Below are 23,715 nucleotides of genomic sequence, written 5' to 3'. Positions count from 1 at the left end.
ATTGCATGTTGCCTGGATCATTTCCTAGTCACAAATAATATCATGGAGAAAGACATATATATGGAAGCCTCTATCCTATCATGTCTAGGGTCTCATCATTGGTTAGTGAGATTATAATTGGACATGAAGATTGCTCTGAGGAATAAGCCTTTTAGGTTTGAAAATTTATGGTTAAGCGATTTGAACTTCATAGCTAATGGTAAGCAGTGGTGGGAGGAACTCAACATATATGGGAGGAACAAAATGCATAAGTTCTAGTTAAAATTAAAATCCCTAAATCAACAAGTAATAGATTGGAATAAACAAGGATTTGGGAACATAATAGTAGACCAAAAACTACTCCAAGACTGCATGAGCTATATTCAAGAACTAAAAATTACCATGGGTTGAACATAGGAGTTGACCCTGGAAGAGGGGCAAATTCTAAACCAATTGGAAGAGCGAAGAAAGAAAGAACAGATTCTTTGGAAGAAAAAATCTTACATTCAATGGTTGAAAGAGTGAGAAAAAAAAACTAAATTTTTCCATAAATATATGATTAAACATAGAAAACATAACCAAATAGTCTCACTAAAATCCTTAGAGGGGAAGCGACTAGTGCAGCGCACAAACATGGAATAGGAAATGGTATCCTATTTTCACAATCTCCTTTCACAACCTAATTATGATCATAGTGCGAACATAGAACAAATCACTAGGAATATCCCCAGAATTATAACTAGGGACCAAAACCAAGCCATGATGAGAGAACATTCCAAGGGTGGCATATGTGGGCATGAAAATGCCTCGTAATAAAGCACCAGGGTCAAACATTTATACAACAAAATTTTACCAGGCCACATGGAACTTCATAGGGCATGAGGTTCGTGGAGTGGTGGAGGAATCACGACAGCTTCAACAGGTATGTGATTGTTTGAATTCAACATTCCCTGATTTGATTCCTAAATCCTACATTATTGAGGACTCTAGTGGATTTAGACCTGCATCCCTATGTAATGGCATATACAAGATTATTACTACGGTTATTGTTAAAAGACACAACCCTATGCTAAATAATCATATCTCCCCGGACCAAACAGGTTTTGTTGAAGGGAGACAACTTTTGGATGGTATCATTACCTCACAGGAGGTTATTCACTCTAAAAAAGCATAAACTACCAGGAATCATGATTAAGCTAAATGTCTCCAAAGTGTGTGACTGCCTAAGTTGGGATTTCTTGACATCCATCCTTAGAGATTTCAGTTTCTACTCTCGTTGGATATCCTGGATCTTTTCCCTCATCTCAATGCCCATCTTTTCAATCCTCCTTAATGGTTCCCCGTGAGCTACTTTTAATCCTTCCCAAGGTTTGAGACAAGGCGACCCCTTATCACTCGTTCTTTTCATCCTAACAGTGTAAGGCTTAGGAAGATCCATAAATACTACAGCCATAAATTACGAAATTAGAGGGCTAAGACTTTGGGCAGAATATATAGCCCCTACTCACCAGTAGTTTGTGGATAATGTCATGTTATTATGCCAAGTCTCCCTTCAAGAAATTAATTGTTTCAAGGCACTCCTAAAGGTTTTCAAGGACGCATCTAAGACTCTTATACATAAGGAGAAATCAAATATTTTCTTTTTTTAGCACATTGGTTCTAGTTCAAGCTTTTCTAATGAGAACTTTGGACTTTGAAATAGGATCTCTCCTAGTCAAGTACCTAGGAATCTCATTAGTGTTCAACTCATTGCGGAAAACATTCTAGAAGGATACTTTACAAAAAATGTCTAAAAAAATGGAAGGGTGGGAATTCATATCCCTGAACCAAGCAAGTAGACTAGTATTAATAAAGTCGGTCCTACAATTGATACCTATATATCAACTCTTAGGTCTTGCTACTCCTAAGAAAGTATTCAAATCAATGTTTGATATATTTAAAAAAATGCTTTGGAGTCACGCCCGGAAAGAAAGAAAATGGGACTTATTTGCCTCGATCCATTTGGTGAAACCCAAACTCGTTAGGGGCTTGGGCCTTTGTGATCCTGAGATTCTCAATCGAGTCCTAGGTTCCAAGATATGGTGGTATTGGATACAAGGAGGGGATGACTCGTGAAAAAAAAATTGGAGTTGCAAGTATGAAGCACCCTATACTCAAATGGAAAAGTTGATCAGACACAGTGACCCGCTCGGATCATCAACTTGAAATCTTGCCTAGCAAAATTGAAACATCATCAAGGAACATATTTTTTTGGAAATAATAAATGGGGAGACAACATGATTTTGGCATGATCCTTGGAAACAAATACCAAAACTCTTTGCCTAAACATATCTCGTTGAATCTTCCTCTTTACCTTGCATCAAGGCAATGGCCAGTTAACAATTTTTGGAGACAACGGATGATGGATGGGGAATTGATATTATGGAAAGATAGGATTGACTGGCCAAACTCACCTGATACAAAGCAATGGGAGGTACTCAAAAAGGTGTTAACCACTAGGAAAATCCCCGAGGAGACGGATGCAGAGATATACGATGGGAACATAAACCCAAATGAATGTTCACTCTTAAGGAATCATATCAACTCTCTGTAAAGAAAAATATTCTTAAGAGAGAATCACTATGGAGGAAAGCACGATTACAAAAATTTTGGCCAAAAATAGCCCAATTCCTTTAGTTAGTTCATCATAGAAGAATCCTCACTTGGGACTAGTTAAAAAAAGGAGAGGTTTTATTGGACCGTCAATGTGTCAAATGTGTGGCTAACGGGAAGAAGACATGCAATGCCTACTTAACACTTGCACATTTGCAAACAACATATGGCATAGGTGTTTCTAACTTTTCAATCACTCGAATAGGGACCACGAGAGCATCATATCCACGTTAGACCTCTAAAGGATGGGGATTTTCTCCAGTCTAGTGGTTAATAGATCATGGAACCTCTTACCAAATTTCCTTTTATGGTTTACTTGGAAGGAAAGAACCCAAATAGTTTTTAAGAGTAGAAGTAACACTTTGGACCAGGTCTAGCAAGGAATCCTTAAACATATCTAGGAAATAATATTGTCAGAACCCTCGTACACTAATGATTGGAAAGTTCATCCTCACGAATAGGGATTGTGAAAGCCCTTAACCTTTCATTGCAGATGATTGTTCCCTTCGGGTGGAAGCCAATCTAGATATTAGAAACTTCAAATGTTAATTATATGTTGCCCCTAGAAGGCTTCACCAAACTAAACTTTGATGGATCCTCCAAGGTGAATCCAGGAGATGTTGGTTTTGGGGGATTTTCCGAGATAGACATAATAGAGTGTTGAAATTTTTTGTTAAAGACTGTGGGTATGCAAGCAGTAATGAGGTGGAATTTTAAGCTCTTGAAAAGGGTCTATTAATAACCAAAGAAGAATCATTCACCAAGCTTATGGTCGATGGGGAATCTCTCTTAGCCATTCATACAATTCACCGCTTACTGCAGGGGACAAGATGTGAAAAGATCGCTAAGAGTTGGAGATTAGCAACATTGATCACTAGAAGATGTCATTTTCTCTAGGAATTTCAATACATCATTCCGGTCCACACCAAGTGCTCAGGAAATTAAGCTACAAACTTCCTAGAAAATTGGGGATGCAAACATGTTGGGAAATGTTTGGAATCACACTAGTTTAATATTTACACAACCTCTTTACAATCTTAGATCAAGGCATATTGGCTAGTCAAGAAAATCCTGACCCAAAAGGAAGCGAGGCCCTGATGGGGGTGAGAGGAGAATGATGTGCTCCATCGATATCGAAGCGACATTGATAATACAAAACATAATTAAAAGTAAATGGGGGGTGGCGTGGCCACCCCAATACAAACCATATCATGCCCGAAAAATTTCCTCAGACGACAAAAATAACCCCTAGTAAAATATTCCTTGTGTGTGAGAATGTAAGGTCTTGTAACTTAATGGTGCATTCCTAGCTCTAGACCTTGATTTTGAGATGCATTCAAACTGAGCTTAAAAAGGTTGTGGTATACCATAGCAGGAAGAATCCAAACAAGTAGGAGTTCTACACAAGCGAGGCATTTGGTGGGTAGGTATCCTTCCAATCCTTGAAAACCTCTGTTGGAAAATGCAAGCATGATGGTTCCAGGATTATAGGATTTACCTTGTTTAATAGCTGGTGTATGCCAACAATTTATTTTTTGTGGATCGTTACTTGGTGTTGTAACAATACTCTATGTGGTTTGCTTGAATTTGTCTATGTTCTCATCTATGTTGGGGCACAAGCCATGGACACTAGCTTCGTTGTCGGAGGCTAGATGTTCCCACTATAAAGGTTCGTGTCTTGTACCTTCGACATGGTTAGAAGTGTACATGCTCGTGTTTACAAGAGGTAAATTTTTTTCTATGGTCTCCCTGGGCATAAACTATGTATTTTGTTCTTTTCGTTATAAGGTTTGGTGTAAATACGATGACACCTTCATTTGGCTTGTCGCCTGGTGTCCTTCCCGAGTCACTCTTGTCTTGTATGGCCCTTTGTAAGTCACTCATGAGGGAAGCGTGTAAGTTTTTCTCTTCCCCAATTGAGTATTTTTTGTCTCTACCTGGTGTCTTGTGGAAGGGACTTGGAATCCTTCATAATAGATAGCCTGGTCTGTACGCTCAGTCACTAGTGGGCGGTAAATGTTACTGTATTGCATCATGAAATTGTACACAACAATTTATGGCAAGAAATCCAACAAATTTCCATAGTATTAAAAAACATCAGGAGTATATGCTACCCAATGTGTCTGCATTTTATTATGTATGGGATTTTTCTCTCTATTTTGGATCGTTTTGCTTCCTAAATTCAATGGAATTATAAATTGGAAGGGTGGACATGTGAATTGGGTTGGGGAAACCACACCTTTTGCTGGGATTTTGGTTGTAATTATGGTCATATTAACCTTTTTGGGGCTCACTCTGTGTCACTAGGACACGACGCTCAAGGGCTACCTTGGATTGCTCCAATTGGTCACAAATGTTGGCTTAAATTATCACAAGGTCGGAGCAACACAAGGAACTAGAGAGGCACAAGACAACCTTCTTAGCATAGAGAGCATAATTGAAAATATGCCTTGCACTTTATCTCAAGGAGGTTGAAACAATAATTGGGGAAGAGGTATCGATCGTCAAGGCCATGGCAGGGGACGTGATCGCCTTTAGAACAAATATTTAGCCACATGATATAACGAGTATACCTTAGTCGTAGCTTGTTGAAGAATTAATAACTGGGAAACCAACATGGCCAATCATATGAAGACCCCAATTTGATTTGGATTTGATAAATGAACTTCAGGACACATTTCCTGATTAGGGACACTCTAGAGGGGAGTGAACCCTCTACATCCAAAACCTCATTTTGCATTGGAAAAATAAAAACTTTGCTAGCTCATGCTCTACGAGTGGAACATAAATATTTTTCCAGTGTTATTGAAAGTATGAATTATATGAGGAGTGACCAACAACTTCTGAGCTTTCATATGATACACTTGGATAATAGAATGGCCAAGATCGAGCAACATATATCTTGCATTCTCCCTACATTACCTTTGGGATCCAACGCAAAGGAACTAGTCCCAATTGACTCCCCTGATGGATAGTTTGTCTTTTTCCTAGGAACAAGACCTATTTTGGTGGATCTCTAGTATTTCTTGTTTTGATGTCAATGTTTCTTTCTTTGTCATCTTGAAGCTTTTACAACATTTCAAAAGTTGGACTGCTTACTCAACAACCAGATGGTGAACAAACCTGGTTTCCCACTAGGTAGATTGAGATCATCTGGTTTGTCGAGCTGACGATGTAACATCTTTTTGGATAATTGAAGGAAACAACATCATCTTATAAATAAATAAAATATTTCACATTAAAATATTTTCTTGATGACTCACATTGAGTTTTTTTATTGTTATGAATATTTTTAAATGTTACATATTAATTTTATATTAAGAATCAAAGAAATTACGCATCTCCATTTTATTATTCTTATTAGAAAGTACTTGATATTTTTATTTTATTTTTTAACTTTCAATTTATTTTTTCTTTGGACATTGAATATTTTATTATATATAACATTAAAATATTGTATTTTAACATTTTATATATATGTGTGTGTGTGTGCACGTGTGTGTGAAATTAATATGACATAAATTAGTTAGCATAGAGCTTCAAATAGTTATTTAAATCTCGTATTGAAATATTTTTGAAAAGTATAAGATTTAAACATCATACTCACATTTTTTTTTACTTTGTCATTTTTTACATCATAGTCTGATACCAATTTTACAGACTTCAACTAGAGGCGTAGATCAACCTTAACAAAGTCTTAGACTTAATATTTCCTAAGAGTCCCGCCACTTTAGGTTCACATGTGCATCAAACTGCACATGCGCAGGCTTGTCAAAATCGAACTAAAGACAGAATGACACAAAGCTTTAGAGAGAGAGAGAGCTCAGAAACACAAACTCGAATGCCCCAAATCGTGATACATTTTCCTTACTTATAGGATTTCAAGAAAGATTCAAGCATATTCTTGAAATCTGACTTGTCTACATAAAGTGTACAAACTATAAATAAAAAATCTAAACTTTTCCATAGATTCTTTGAAATGTGGGTCAAGTCCCACCAAAACTCGGAGAAGTGCTCTGAGTTTCAGATATTCGTCTGGAAAGTTAACCTAAGATTTTACTTTGGAGGACAGACCCCCCACTTAGTGATTTAAAGTGTCCTGAAAATCTCTCCTAAGATTTACACAGTGGAGATTTTATTGGAATCCCATGGTACTGGTCACACTCACTATCAAGTGACTAGACATGAAATACAACCCACCATGCTTTCCTACAAAGATTCTACTAGTCGCTTGGATATCCATAATTATCACTGTCACTTGAGAAAAATAAATGTTGTGGCCTTGGTGACAAATGGACTTCTGCATGAGTTGCCATGATATTATAGCACAGAAAGAAAGAAGATCCATACATACGAGGTACCCTCTCATCTACATGATTACAAATCGATCCAAAGAATTGATATATTTCCTTGTAGATGGGTTTCTTTAGTGGCTGGATAGTATGTACTTTAAGTGTGTTGAACAAATGTACTATCTGGAAGCAAACCCCTCCCTCGGATCGTGTTGATGTTCTGATATCTTCTCAGAGATAATCAATAAATTCATTTTTTCTGATGGTCCAGAATATTCTTTCCCTCAAGCACCAATCATGTAGCAGTATTTTGAACCAGTATGACCAACGATTGTAGAGGTACCACATAGAGATACATTCGAACATCACCCAAACTATTTTGGCATATTTTGTGTATATCATGATATTACAATAGTCTGCATAGCTTAGCCATGGCTCATACAAACAAATATATCTATGTCCAGTAAAAGGTGAAAATCTAATGACCCCTTAAAACATTTTGGGCGACTCTATAAAATACATAATATTACTTACATTACTATGGCTACTATTAACCCATTGTTCAAGAATGTATTCATATGCATGAATCTCCTTGACCCTATCTATGAGACATTGAAAACAAAATGACATATGACAATATTTACATATTAAAACCCACTGAAAACCCTCTGGAGTAGGGGGAGGTGTTGATGAAGTTGAAGCTGATGAACAACTGAACATCTTGATTTCTTTCAGAGTTGCTTCTGTTGTAAGAAAATATCCTAAACAATTATCTTTTTCCATTTTTATATTCAATCTGAAAGTCAAATTCGTCCAACCTTATGCTCCATCTTAGTATCCTATTGTTGCCTTGTTCTAACAATCTTCTGCTTCTAAGCATTCTGTAGTGGTTCCAGCTAGGGTACTAGACTGGACTCTATATTTAATATCGACCGAGATGCGTAAGCTTAGAGGCGTGGTCTAAAATATATAGACATAAAGAATCTCTGGCCAAGTGAGTAGGATGTAGGATACAATGCTTCTTTACGGAAGACCGGAATATGTAGCCTATCATTCACACACCTAGATTACCCTACTGATATGCTTGATTACAGTGCTTGTTATGAGATGCACCTATCTAATCAAACCATGAACCTAAGTACTGTATATGATTGTGGCAATGATTCTAACCTCCTTACAGAGGTATCACTCAGAAAACCCTTGCTTGGTAACCACACACAGCATGCAAAGATATTTACACTATTAAACTATATAAAGAAAGCATAAATGAACTGTAAAGCAAAACAGAGTTTATGATATAATGTCTCTATGAGTCACACAGGGATCAAATCCCTTACAAGACTCCCTTCCAGATCCTAGTGCTGACCATTCAACATAACCATAAACCGTTCATAAGCGCACACCATATCTATGTAATGAAATTCAACGGTTGTAGGAATCGAAAGCTTATATAAATGTTATGCAACCCGTATGCTATGTAAATCAACAGCTATGTAAATCGAAACTGTGATGCAAACCATGTGGTATAAATCGAAACTGTGATGCAAACCATATACGATATAAATTAGAAGCTATGTGAATACTGTGCGAACATGTGATAACTAGAATGTAACAAAACAAGTGAACAGTATACCAATCGAAGAACGCAGGGCCCGTCCGCGCCTAAGGGTATACTGGTTACAACTGATCAGCTATCAAATCACGCAAGAAGGATACACACGGTCGTGACTGTAAAGAGGTCTGTGTATTAACTTAAAACTCTGTTCTGAGAAATATGATTCAACAATTCAACAACTAACCTCTAAACATAACCCTGACTGTATTTACATATGCGTACGCACAGCCATGTCATCGATACAATGAATGTACATAGTGCTGTTGCCGCGTTTATTACATAGCCTTTTCAAAATGTTTCCATGCCAAGTGTTTCAAAAATCAAAAAAGACTAAAATGAAAAATGGAACGATGCTGTTTCTGCTTTTGCCTGTCAGAGTGCCCTGCTTTGACTCAAGTTGACCGCATGCATAGGAGGCTCGATTTGGCTGGGTGAGAGGTGTTTGTCCATGCTTGGACATTCTGCTTTTCGCCCATGCCTTTCGTTCTAGCTCATCTGCTGCGCCACATGTCAAACGGTAAGCTCATTACAGGATGTGGGTACTTCCTGTAACCATGTCATCAAAAACCTCTAATTCTGGAACATAAAACCCCTAAATTAATTTCTATGCAATTTAATAACTATAGAACAATTAATAATCAATATTCAAGGATTTTGAGGGATGTATGATGAAAATGTATGGATAAATGATATGTTTTTGGGAGGGAAAAAGTGTCTTAGGATGATACCAACATCTCTCCCCGACTTAAGGACTTAGCATGTCCTCATGCTACCCCAGAAGTACTCCCCTTGAACTCTGTGCCTGCATGGATCTCTGCTGCCTTGAGCAAGGTATCTACATTCTTCTTCACCTGGTGATCCTTCTGTCCCTTGAGCTCCTGCTTTAACTTTTTATATTTCTCTTTAAGAGCCTTCTTCTGATTATACCACTTAGTGGCCTAGTTGGAAATCTCAGATTGCTCAGTCTCTAACTCACTGATTCTTTCCTTGAGCTTTTCATTTGTCTTCTGTGTTTCTTTGCTTTGCGCCCTGAGCATTTCATTTTCTCTTTTAATAACCTTTTCCAACATGTTAGCTTCCATGAGCTCCTCTTTCAATTCTTCAATTTGTTTTTCTAACTTCTTCTGTCTTTTGGTGGGAGGTGGTGAACATTTTTCCTGTTTGTTATGGCTTTCCACCTCTATGTCAACTTCTGGTGCTGGTGGTGAATGATCACCACTTTCAACATTCATTTGTGCAGGGGCATGAGATTCAAATTGGTCTTCTTGCAGCTGAATTTTTGGTGTCCTCCTTGTTCTTCGGGAGTAGGTGGTAAAAATTTTGTCTTTCTCAGCCCTCTTGGCATCCTCTTTTTGCATGTTCCTGGTCCTTATGCTGCCCATAGGTTGAGGTGCTCTGCTGGCCTTGGACACTGGAATTTCCTCATCTATATCCTTCATAAACCCAGAATCTTCTTGCACTTCTTCTTTTTCCTCCTCATCTCTGATTTGGTTGACAGTTAAGAATTCTTTCCATGGCTTCCCTCGCTTCTGCAACTCATGTTCAATGAGGATTTTAATCAGGCCAAAATGGTACAGGCTTTTGTCCTCATTCCCTTTCTATTTCTGGATAGTTTTGGCCATCTTTGTTAAACTTTGCAGCAGAAAATATGGCACACTGATTACACATTGTTTCTTTAAATGGAGGAGTAGCTTGATGTGGTATAGATAAACAATGCTGTATCTACCTTCACAGGTTATGAACTTTTGGATAATGTAAACCATTTCATCCCAAGGATGAACTAACCAGCTTCTCGGAACTCCCTTCTTCCAATTTACTGAGGAAACTCTAGATCTGGACATGAACTGTGTCCATGATTTCTCCTTGAATTGTTTAGTTTTAAAGTAATTTTCTCCCTCAGGACTGAGTCCAATTGCCTGAGCTATAGTATCCTCTGAGATTCTGAAGGAGAAGGTGCCTATTAGGGCCTTTTCTCCATTAAAGGTAAAGGCAAATTGTTTTGTGACTTCTTCATTACTCCCATGGAATTTTTCCAGAAAAAATAACCACTGTGCTTCTCTAAGAATCTCAATGCAATCGTTATGGTATTGTGAGCTGTCAAATGTACTGGGTTCGACCCTATTAGTCATGGTGATGGCAGAGGGTTGTGCCTCGAACCCTTTTCTGTCTATACTCTTTAAAATTTAAACACAGAAGTGTCAAGTTGGTTACCTGGCATATATCGCTTCCTTCAGTCTTCAATTATGGTGCTCGGCTGGTCGCTGTGACTGTGGTGGGAGTTGGAGATAGAATGGTGATGATTCCCTTTTCGGCGCTCACCGGTTTCACTGTGTAAACCGACCCCAAACAGTGATACTCTCCTCGGCGCTCCTTGTTCAGATTTTCACTTTGTGACCCCACTCAAATGACAACAATCTCCTCGGCGTTCCTTGCTTCACTCTTTCACTTTGTAACTTATGGGAACCGAGGGTGGAAAGGATGTGAAATAACCTGTACTCGCCTTACAATGCAATCATTCATTTAAAAACAGAGTGCTGTACGCTTGTATACATGTTAGCATAAGAACGCTGAGAGCGTACCCATAGTGCTGAGCCATAATGCTGGGTGGCGAGGTTATGATGCGGGTGTGTGTGGTGTAAAACATATAGGCCGCTTGTTATGATTTGACTGTATGGGGTGAAGAATATATATATAGGCCGCTTCTATTTCATCCTTTGCATTTTTTAAAAAACAAACAAACAGCTCACCACGTGCCCTTTTCAATTATACTCGGTCATGTAGAGAATGTTGGTATGCCTGTAGGGTATATGACATGGTGAATGTGTTGGTGATGGGCTTTAGGGATAGGTTGATGTAGGGAAATGATGAAACTTGGTGGGATAAGGGTGATAAGTGGATGTATGAAGGTGTCCTTGAAATCAATTACAACAGCTTATAGTCACCAAAATTACATTAAAAACTAATCTAGGAAATTAAATGCCCAAGAACAGAAATACATTACTCTTTTGTTGATCATTTGACATGCTGAGTTGCTAATCCTTTTGACTGTTCTTTTTGACAGGTTCTCTGAGGGAGGTTGAATACACAGGTCCTTTGAGAAAAGTTTTGAAGATGTAACAAGTCCCTTTGAAAAATTGGAATGTACAGGTCCCTTTTTGAAGACTGAAAACTGAAGATGCAATAGGTCCCTTAAGAAAATTTGAAGATACAGGTCCCTTGGAAAAACTGAAGATGTTCATGCAGCTCTTTGTATTGTTACAGGTTCACTACTTGCAATTTGCTGGAAGTCTTAGTGAAGTAGCCTTTGATGTCAAGAATTTTTTTTAACAGGTCCCAACTGAATGTTTTAAACAGGTCCCTTTTACTGCTGGTTGGAATGTCTCAAACAGGTGTCAATTGCTTTATCAGGTCCCTTCTGAATATCTTAAACAGGTCCCCTTGCTGGTGGTGTTAGTAGCATAGATGTCTTGAACAGAACAGGTCCCCCTGCAAATATTTATAACCAAGTCCCTCTGAAAATCATGACAGAACAACTTATTTGTTAAAGTCTGGAATGCTGGTAACAAGCTGCTGTTGGAAAGTTACAGTGAAATATAGAATAAGAAATCTGAAGAATTTACAAGGGAGAGATAAAAGTAACAGGGCAGATGTTTCCCTCTCCCCGACTGAAAGTTTGACTTGTCCTCAAGTCATGATACAACTAAGAAATGAAACAATGAACAACAGAAAGAGAATTCATACCCGCCAATAAATTGGTTTTCAGGTAGGAATTCGGGGTTAGATTGTGCCAGATACTGGTTTTCACATCTAACCCATGATTATTTTTTCTTTAGTTTTTGTTTTATTTATTTTTTGTTTATTGTTTTTTTTTTTTTTTATTAGTTTTGTTTTTGAAAGGAAATAAAACTAAGGCAGTGATACTGCAGCTGAGGGCTGCAGTACCTCAACCTCTTCTTGCTGAGATAGTGTATGCAGAAAATCTTGCTTGCTGATGGGCTTGTTGTACAGCTTCAGGCGATGACCATTGACTGTGAAAGAATGACCTTTGCCATCAATAGTTTGGAGTTTTACTGAACCATTGTCATAAGCCTGAACAATTTCATAAGGGCCCATCCAATGGGTGGTGAACTTAGCTTTATGATCCTTGAATTTTGAATCAAAAAGCAGAGCCCAGTCACCTTCCTTGAAGTGCTTCTTCTTAATGTGTGAATCATGCCATTGCTTCCTGTGCTTTTGCATGAGGGTGGTGGTTTGTTCTGCTTGCTGCCTCATCTCATCCAGCTGGTTCAACTGCTGGATTCTCTCTTTTTGTGCTTGATCCAAATCAATTAGTAAATCTGCAGCTAATTTAAAAGTGTAAATTTGGAATTCAATAGGAAGCATGACATCCTTACCGTACACCAATTGGTATGGTGTAAATCCGGTGGTATCTTTCCAAGTAATCCGGTAAGCCCAGAGTGCCTCCTTGAGCTTTTCTTCCCAGTTTTTGCGGTTCATTGCAACAGTTTTGGTAATGATCCCCTCCAAAGTCTTGTTGGTGGATTCCACCTGCCCATTGGCCTGTGGATGGTAGGGGGTACTTTTCCTATGCTTTATTTGGTACTTGTCTGTGATGTCCTTCATGAGCTTTGAGGTGAATTGGGTACCTTGATCAGTGACAATTTCTCTTGGCACTCCATATCTCACAAAGATCTCCTCAAAAAGGAAATTGACTACTGTGTGTTCGGTTGCTCTTACCAGTGCTTTTGCTTCTGCCCACTTTGTGACATAATCAGTACATACTAAGATGTACTGCTTACCATTAGAGGTTGGGTTGATAGGTCCTATGAAGTCCAGAGCCCACTTATCAAATGGTTCCAAGTGAACTTGGGGCTGAAGGGGCATCTGATCGGTAGCTGTGGGTCTGCCCATCCTTTGGCAGCTGTCACAACTCTTTACATACTTCTTGGCATCCTTGAAAATGGATGGCCAATAGTATCCAAGAGTAAGAACTTTGAAGGCTGTTCGCTTCGCTGCAAAATGCCCACCACACGGTTCATCATGGCAAGATTTTAAAATGTCAATTACCTCATCATTACGTACACATCTCCTAATGATCATATCAAAACCAGTGTAAAAGAGATCGCCATTGAGCCATGAATATCTGGCACTTTGTTTGATTAGTCTTTTCCTCTCCTTTGCAGTGAAATGTGGAGGTGTCCTACCTGTAGACAAGTAATTAGCTAAATCAGCAAACCAAGGAGTTACTATGGAAATTGCAAATAAGTGCTCATCCGGAAAAGAATCCTCAACAGGAACAATCTCACCTGGATTTTGCAGTCTAGACAGGAAATCTGCCACCTGGTTTTCTTTGCCTGGTCTATCTAACACTGTGATGTTAAATTCCTGTAACAATAGTAACCATCTGGTAACTCTGCCAATAGTTATTGGTTTATTCATGAGATGTCGAATGGCAGAGTGATCAGTATGTACAAAGACTTCATAACCAGTTATGTAATGGCGAAATTTATTCACAGCATAAATGATGGCAAGTGTTTCCTTCTCTGTAACTGTATAGTTTAGCTCGGCAGGTGTGAGATTTTTACTAATGAAATAAATTGCATATGTACAAGATTCTTCTTTTTGGCCTAAGCATGCACCTATGGCAGTGTCAGATGCATCGGTAAAAATATGAAATGGTAAGCTCCAATTAGGCCCTCTCAGGACTAGTGCAGTAGATAGTTTCTTCTTGAGTTGTTCAAATGCATGTTGGCAGTTCTCAGTCCAATTGAAAAATACATCTTTGGCTAGAAGTTTAAACAAAGGTAAGGCTATCTTGCTAAAATGTTCAATGAATCTGCAGTAATAGCTAGCATACCCGAGAAAACTTCTTACCTCTCTCTGGTTCTGTGGAATAGGCAAATCGGCAATAATCTGTATCTTGGCTGGGTCAACCTGGATGCCTTGAAAAGAGATATAATGGCCCAACACTATCCCTTCGCTTAGCATCATAAAACACTTTTCGTTGCTGAGGGACAGGTTAGCTTCAATACACCTTTTCAAAACTCTCTCTAAATTTTCTAATGCATGTTCAAAAGAATTGCCATATACACTTCAACACAATCATGAATCAAATCAGCAAAGATAGCTAACACAGCTCGCTGAAATGTAGCTGGAGCGTTACAAAGTCCAAATGGCAAAACATTGTAGGCATAGGTGCCCCAAGGACAGGTGAAGGTGGTTTTGTCCTGGTCTTCAGAGGCAATCCGGATCTGGTTGTAGCCACTGAAACCGTCAAGAAAGGAAAATGATGATTTGCCGGCTAGGGTGTCTAACACTTGGTCGATGAATGGCAGTGGGAAGTAGTCTTTGAGCGTGGCTTTGTTCAGCTGTCTGTAGTCAACACATATACGCCACTTGCCATTCTTCTTAGGCACAATAACCAATGGGGATACCCACTGACTGTCAGAAATAGGATATATAAAGTTGACTCTCAAAAGTTTTTGCAACTCCTCTCTGACAATGTCTTGGAGCATGGGGTTCATTCTTCTTTGTGGTTGCCTCACCGGTTTAATGGTGCTGTTAGTGTAAATGTGGTGAGTGCATGTGTCGGGGTGAATCCCATGCATGTCAGTGTAATCCCAAGCAAAGGCTTTTTGGTACTTCGTCAAGAGTCTAATCAATTTTTCTTGTTGAGATGAGTCTAGGTGGTTGCCTATGTTCAAAGTTTTCCCTGGACTGATCTCTATGACTTGACTCTGTGTATTGGTGATGGATTGAACAGGAAAGATGTCATGAAATGTAGATTGCAAGGAGTGGATAGTGCATGTCTCTTGAAATTTTTGAGCTAGAAGTACATCTGCAGCATTATATTGTTCATTTCTCAAATTTTCAGATACATCAGGATGTGAGAGAAATAATTCTACCAAATCAGTATTGTCTTCATGGAAATCATAGATCTGGTCAATGCTAAAAACAGACTGTATCTCCTCTTTGTCATTAAATTTGTCATCAAGCCACAAGTTATGTGTCACTGCAGGTGATTGTGCCGATGGATAGAGGGTGAGATGTTTCCTTTCGGTCCCTCTAGAGATAATCATGTTACCTGATCGGCATCCAATAAATGCATCAGCAGTCGCTAACCATGGTCTACCTAGAATGATAGGATGTCCTCCTAGATTGGATTTGGGTTGAAGGACTAGAAAATCCATCGGATACTCCCAAGAGTCCGGTGAGACGATGATATCTTCCAAAATCCCCTCAGGAATGACTTTGGACCTGTCAGCTAGTTAGAGAACAATTGTGGTATGTTGCAAATTCATGAGTTGGAGTGTTCTCATAGTTTCAAGGGTCATGACATTGATTGCAGCTCCAAGATCTATCAAAGTGTTTGGGATCCGTATGTTGTTAATGATGGTGGTCACTTTTGGAATGCCTGGATCGACATACTTCTCCATGGAGATGGTATTGGTCATAAGGCCTGCTAAATTTCCTAAAACATGAATGGTCTGAGGATCAATCCTCTTTCTAGCAGGTTTCTTGAGACACATGTCTTTGATGGCTTTGGTGTAAATAGGAATGTCCTTTATAGCTTGCAGCAAAGGGATTTTTATGTAGACATTTTTAAGTTCATCCAAGACATCAAATTGTGGTGGAGGCAATGGTTGTTTTACTTGGACCAAACGGTCTGGAAAAGGTGGTTGCAGTGATTGCATCTGTTTGTCCTTGGTTTCACTGCTTGGTTCTGTTTGAGTGGTCATTTCATTTTCTTTTTCTAAGTTTTCTTCTTGCTGATCTGTTATTAGAGAATCCTTCTGGAGCACCCTACCAGACCTCAGATTAATGTTTTGCAAAGGCAGTGTGGAGTAGGAGGTTCCTTCCTCTACATTATAAGCTGGCCTCTCTGCTCTATTGTTCGGATTTGGGACAGTCTGAGCAGGTATTTGTGTGGGTCTGGGAGGTTGTGGATTAGTTGGAAATTGAAGTTGTGGTACATTTATTTGTGGAGGAGCAGGCAGAGTCTGTTGAGAAGGTTGGGGCTGATAAACAACTGGCTGAGGGTGCTGCTGATATGACTGTGAATGTGATGGATATGGCTGTTGGTACTGCTGATATGGCTGTGAGTAAGGTGGGTATGATTGAGGATACTGATGGTAAGATTGGGAATACTGTTGAGACGGTCTCCATTGATTTTGTGATTGGTTTCCAAGCTGCCATGGCATAGGTATATTCCATGAGTTTTGTGCATACATCTGATCATTCATAGGAAATTGCATACTTTGATTAGGAAACATACCTTGGGGTGCTTGCCTTGGCTGCCATGGTCGCTTTGCACCCATGTAGTACACGTTCTCCATCTCTGTGCTGGCTGCCATGTTACAGTTCTGCACAATTTTAACTTTAGGACAGTTAAACATATCATGATGCTCAGTACAGAAAGCACATACTTGGATATTGTCTAGAGGACAGTCTTTTAATGCATGCTTCTTGCGACACTTGGGGCAGAAAATAGCCATGATATTGTCTTCTTCCTCCTGTTTCTTTTTGGCTTTTAAGGTATCAATTTGGTTTCCTAGAGTACTCAACAAATCTGTTTTGAACTCCTCTAAAAGATTACCAATTTCAGCCCGGGTGACACTAGCAGAGGCAGTTTTTATGACCCTAGATGACAAGGTTCTCTTTCCCATTTTGGCTTTACTTCTTGAATATTTTTCACACAATTCAGCTATTTCTTCAAAGGGTAAGGTAGAGATATCACCTTTGCCCATTAAGTTGAGATCATCCATGTATTCTTCCCGGATACCTTTCAAAAATATTGTGCGGACTAGATCAGGAGGCATTGTTCGGTGTTTAGATTTTTGCAAGTTATAGACAAACCGTTCGAGATATTCTTCTAAGGTTTCATCCTCCTGCTGACTCATTCTAAAGATGTCATCTTTAGAGTCTTTGGATCTGCAATAAGGCTGATATTTCCTCAGAAATATTCTCCTCATGCCATCCCAATCCACTATGGCATGCTCACCTAGCCCCATAAACCATTTCAAGGCTGCTGCCTTTAATGTGGCTGGAAACAATCTCAGTCTGTGAGCATCATCAGTATAGCCATAAGTTTGACACACAATATCGAACTCGAATAAGAATGAGTCTGGATCCTCTGAAGCCATACCATAGAAATTGGGTAGCACGGATGGGGGTATATTTTTCATTTTGATCTCCTCATCCTCCTGTGGTTCCTGTATAGGGAATTTAAAAGTTGATTCCTCCTCTTCTTGATGGGGAACTGATCCAGATCCCTCCTCAGCCATTCTACTTGGTCTCTTAGTGTCTCTTGGTGGAAAAGAGAGAAAGGAAAATTGTTTGGTAATGGTGCTACTTTTCCCTTGTGTAGAAGATTTAGGAAAGGGTGGCTGCTGTGATTTATGTGCAAACAGAGTTTCCCTCTCAGCAAGAGTAATGTGCTGTCCTGAATAAAATTTCTCAGCTATTGTTTGAATATCCTCCTCAGTTGGTGTTGTATGCTCTGGAGAGTCTGCTCCTGATGATGATGGGTTAGTGTTGAGATGGTGGGGGGTTCTTACAAATCTCCCTTGATTGTCTCTAAGTCTAGGCATAAATGAACATGATTTCTAACTGTGTTTTTGGTTGTTTTTGTGTATTGAAATTTTTTTTCTTTTTGTTTGAATCCTTTACGTACGCCTCCCCGGCAACGGCGCCAAAATGTAGTGGTTCCAGCTAGGGTACTAGACTGGACTCTATATTTAATATCGACCGAGGTGCGTAAGCTTAGAGGCGTGGTCTAAAATATATAGACATAAAGAATCTCTAGCCAAGTGAGTAGGATGTAGGATACAATGCTTCTTTACGGAAGACTGGAATATGTAGCCTATCATTCACACACCTAGATTACCCTACTGATATGCTTGATTACAGTGCTTGTTATGAGATGCACCTATCTAATCAAACCATGAACCTAAGTACTGTATATGACTGTGGCAATGATTCTAACCTCCTTACAGAGGTATCACTCAGAAAACCCTTGCTTGGTAACCACACACAGCATGCAAAGATATTTACACTATTAAACTATATAAAGAAAGCATAAATGAACTGTAAAGCAAAACATAGTTTATGATATAATGTCTCTATGAGTCACACAGGGATCGAATCCCTTACAAGACTCCCTTCCAGATCCTAGTGCTGACCATTCAACATAACCATAAACCGTTCATAAGCGCACACCATATCTATGTAATGAAATTCAACGGCTGTAGGAATCGAAAGCTTATATAAATGTTATGCAACCCGTATGCTATGTAAATCAACAGCTATGTAAATCGAAACTGTGATGCAAACCATGTGGTATAAATCGAAACTGTGATGCAAACCATATACGATATAAATCAGAAGCTATGTGAATACTGTGCGAACATGTGATAACTATAATGTAACAAAACAAGTGAACAGTATACCAATCGAAGAACGCAGGGCCCGTCCGCGCCTAAGGGTATACTGGTTACAACTGATCAGCTATCAAATCACGCAAGAAGGATACACGGTCGTGACTGTAAAGAGGTATGTGTATTAACTTAAAACTCTGTTCTGAGAAATATGATTCAACAATTCAACAACTAACCTCTAAACATAACCCTAATTGTATTTACATATGCGTACGCACAGCCATGTCATCGATACAATGAATGTACATAGTGTTGTTGCCGCGTTTATTACATAGCCTTTTCAAAATGTTTCCATGCCAAGTGTTTCAAAAATCAAAAAAGACTAAAATGAAAAATGGAACGATGCTGTTTCTGCTTTTGCCTGTCAGAGTGCCCTGCTTTGACTCAAGTTGACCGCATGCATAGGAGGCTTGATTTGGCTGGGTGAGAGGTGTTTGTCCATGCTTGGACATTCTGCTTTTCGCCCATGCCTTTCGTTCTAGCTCATCTGCTGCGCCAAATGTCAAACGGTAAGCTCATTACAGGATGTGGGTACTTCCTGTAACCATGTCATCAAAAACCTCTAATTCTGGAACATAAAACCCCTAAATTAATTTCTATGCAATTTAATAACTATAGAACAATTAATAATCAATATTCAAGGATTTTGAGGGATGTATGATGAAAATGTATGGATAAATGATATGTTTTTGGGAGGGAAAAAGGGTCTTAGGATGATACCAACACATTCCAAACATATGTTTGAGGTTTGTTCGTACAATGAATCTTACTGGCTTCAAGAACATCCTAAATCTTTAGATTCCATTTTTTACAGCAAGGATTTCTTTATGAGAAGATGGATACCTGAGTTCAGTGTCATTAAAACATCTTGATGCATATGAGCAAACTTCTTCCCTTTTTACATGTGTTTGCATTAAAACTCCCGCCCATACTTCATTAAATGCATTTGTTTCTAAAATATAAGGCAATTCATGTCTTGGAAGAACCAAAACTGGAAATTTTGGACCTTTTGTTTAATAATTTGAACTGTGGTAATCATAGATGGGGTCCATTATATTCCTCTAGGTCTCTTTTGTAGGACCTTGACATCTTTAGTTTGATTTTCATAAAATTGTTGAATGTAATTGAGGCTTCCCAAGAACCTTTGCAATTGTCTGCAGTCATAAATGGCATTTGGAAATTCTATTAAAAATTTCAACACATGTTCTTGCAATTCAACTTTGCCTTGGAATAAGATTAGTCCTAAATATTCAATTCTAGTTTTTGCAAACTCAAGATTAGGCTTGTTGAGTACTAACCCATGCTTAAAAATCATGCGGTGAACTATCTCCAAGTGTTTTATATGTTCTTTTAAATCAAAAGAACAGAATAGTAAGTCGTCAATATAAACAATAACAAATTTCAATTCTCCAAAAATATCTTCCATTCTTTTCTGGAATTCAGAGGGTGCATTATTTAATCCAACCAACATTACTCGCCTTCAGAACTACCTGTGTGGTACCAAAAAATTAGTCTTATATCTGTCAGATGGTTTGATCCCTATCTGCCAGAATCCACTCTCAAGGTCAAAATTTCTAAACACGTTATTATTAATGTTTTCTTAAATAAAGATTCTTTAGATGGCGGAGGATACCTGATAGGAAAAAAAGAATCGTTTAATTCTCTATAGTTAATCACCATTTGAGGTTTACCTATGTTTTGTTTTGAATGCTTATTAACATAGAACGATGGGAAAGCCCAAGGGATTTTGCTTGGCTCGATCAAATTTCTTTCTAATAGTTCAGCAATCTCTTTTTTACATAGTTCAAGGCCTGGTGGGGACATTTTGTTTGCTGATGATTTCTGAGGTGTTCCAGAGTAATTTTCTTTGTAGCGAAGATCCACAAAGTTTTGCTCCCTTTGCAAAAATTCATTGGTTGCATATGTTGTACATTCTTCTTCAATTTTCTCTTTTATTTCTCTAATGTATTATGGCCCTTGGATTTCAGCATTTCTGATTACTTTGTTGATCTTTTCTAGCTTGTCAAGAGAACATTCAACTATATCTGGGATATAGTCTACAATTATATTTACATAGCTGGACTTGCTCAGAATTTTTACAGTTCTTCCTTGGATGTTAAGGAAAATATGGTTTGCTTCTACAACAAGAGAAAGATGTCTCCTTACAAAATCTTGTCCAACAAAATATCATTACTTGTATCAAAACTATACAAATTTATAGAAGTAGGAATTCCATTAAGAATAATCGAGAAATCAGGAACCATAGCTCTAATATTCATTAACGTCTTATTTACAGCTCTGAACTGCAAGTTTGTGGATTGCCAATAATATTCAGGAATGGCACTATGTTTTGTATAAGAATTCATAGCTCTTGTGTCTAGTTATGCATCGAGAGAATATTGTTTATAACCACAGACCTTGACATATATTCTAATAACAATCCTATCTTTAAATCCCTTCATTTGGAGAATAGATGTACCTGGTTCTGCCAAGTGATCTTTTGGTATGCATTGCAATGCTTGTTGCTCCTGGTTATGATGTTCTTCTTCTTTGAGAAAATCTTCAAACTTTTCTATCGTCATTGAATATTTTAGTCCTGCAAGTTGTTTATGTTTTTCCACCAATTCCTTTTGGTCAACTCTCATACTAGTTAGAATTTATTTAACCAAGCCTCTTTTTTCTTCAATGGTGGTTTCTAGATGTAATATTTCTCCTTGTTGTTTACTAACTTGGTCTTCTTCTTCTTCTTCGTCTGAGAGATTCTCAATGATGGGAGTAGCTTTCTTAAATCCATTGGATTTTCTTTGATGAAGAAAGCTTGCATCTTCTCTACTTATAGTAGATCTAAAAGGAAACTGCTTTTTTTGTGGAATGTTAGATGAGGGTGTAATTGAAATATGTGTAGATGTGGTAGGTGTGTCACTTGGATAGTAGGCGCCAAGATTCACCATGCTTGGTTGCGTGATTTTGGCAAGTTGACGCTGGAGGGTTGAGAGACATTTTGTGAGATGGTGTCGGATGGTGAAATCCCCTGGTGTGAGGAAAGAAATATGAGATTGTATAGATGCAATTTCAAAGTGGAGGTCTACGGGATTTTCCAAATGAAACATCTTGACATCGGAAATGAAGTCAAGATCTGAGGTGGATTCAGAGCAATATGAGTCTTCTGGATGTGGGGATGGAGGGTTTTACTCATCTGAATCTGTGATTGGAAAATATTCTTCATTTTTTTGGGGCTAATCTACTTGCTCCCATTCAATCGGATCATAAATATTAGAAACGAGTTTTACCCTTTAAAGGACATTTTATTGCCCAATGACCTGACTTCTTGCAAATGAAAGAAGTTCATGATTGTGCTCTTTGGGCGCCTTCTTGCCCTCTCTTGAAATATCCTTTTCTCAGTATCTAAAACCTTTGTCTCTTAGAGTAAAACCTTTTGGGTTTGTTTCGACATAGATATCACAAACACTTGCATTGAAACCAAGTTATTTCTTTACTGATTTGATGTCTTCTTTCAAATGCATTCTTTCTGCAGAGTAAATACAATTTGTTCATGGAGTCCTTCAAGAGAAATACTTTCAATATCTATATTTTCATCTTCAAATCTAGCCCTGACAAGGTCTGATATTCTGCCAGGTATTGTAGACAAATATTTTCTCAAATAAGTTATATTATGTGGGTCTCTTGCCTTATAAAGAAGATCCTACATTTTGCAGAAGAACTTAGGAAGTTCTTTTATATCACACAGTCTTTGGTTCATGAACATATCTGCATAATGATGGACATCAACATTAATTTCTCCATAAAACTCGTGGAGAATTGCCTTGACAAGTTCAACAGATGGCTTATCACTATTCATAATACTGAGCTTGTCAGATTCATGCATTCTAGACCAATGTAATTCTAAGTTACCTTGAAAACCCCAAGTTATCCTTAAAGCTAATTCTAACCATGAGAATTTTTTTTCTATAAATGGAATTTTGAGTGATTTCCCATGCACTCCAAGTATGGATTGTCATGAGGATTTCATTTTTAGATTTTCAATTCAGATTTGTCATTGGAGCTTGATCTATGTTAGCTCGACTAAGAGTAGGGAACTCATCAGTGTTTGAAGGATCATATGGAGTTTTTCTACGAGAACCATACTTGGCATTACACCACTTTTCCCATGCAGATTCAAAATATTAGTTTGGTCTATCGCCATCTACACTTCTGGGCCTTTTGCTAGATCCTTCTCCCTCTTATTTTACCATTTTTATTTATGCTTTGTTCTGTGGTGGAAGATCAAAGACTAGGATTTTTTATTGAACTAGAGCCATTTTTCTCTAACAAATGAAATAACATTTTTGAATTGAAAAATTATGGGATTATGTACATAGAACTGTTTGAGAAATAGTGGAGAATTTTTATTCTCGGGGTTCTTTTCTTCTAGTTGGAATGTCTAGCTATAAACTTCTGCTGCAGTAAGTGCTTCTTCTAACTCAGGATTTTCTTTCTCAAGACTCGGCTTTAAATCTACTACTACTTCCATAATTTTCTCTAACTTCATATTTACATATTTTAACTTATCAAAATGCTCAGAAGCTTTTTGACTCGGAACATCTAAACTAGAATGGAGCCCTAACACATGGGACTGTACTTTCAACACTTATTGTGATAGGTCATCTAGATTATGTGCTACACATGTTAGTTGATAATTGTTGTAGTTATGAAGCCTTATAATATATTGGTGCTTCTCATC

Source organism: Pinus tabuliformis, chromosome 9, assembly GCF_031772625.1.
Source record: "Pinus tabuliformis cultivar Carrire ecotype Pingquan chromosome 9, CPIR1, whole genome shotgun sequence".
Taxonomy (NCBI): Eukaryota; Viridiplantae; Streptophyta; class Pinopsida; order Pinales; family Pinaceae; genus Pinus; species Pinus tabuliformis.
The sequence above is the reverse complement of the archived record's forward strand: the minus strand, read 5'-3'. Positions refer to the sequence as shown.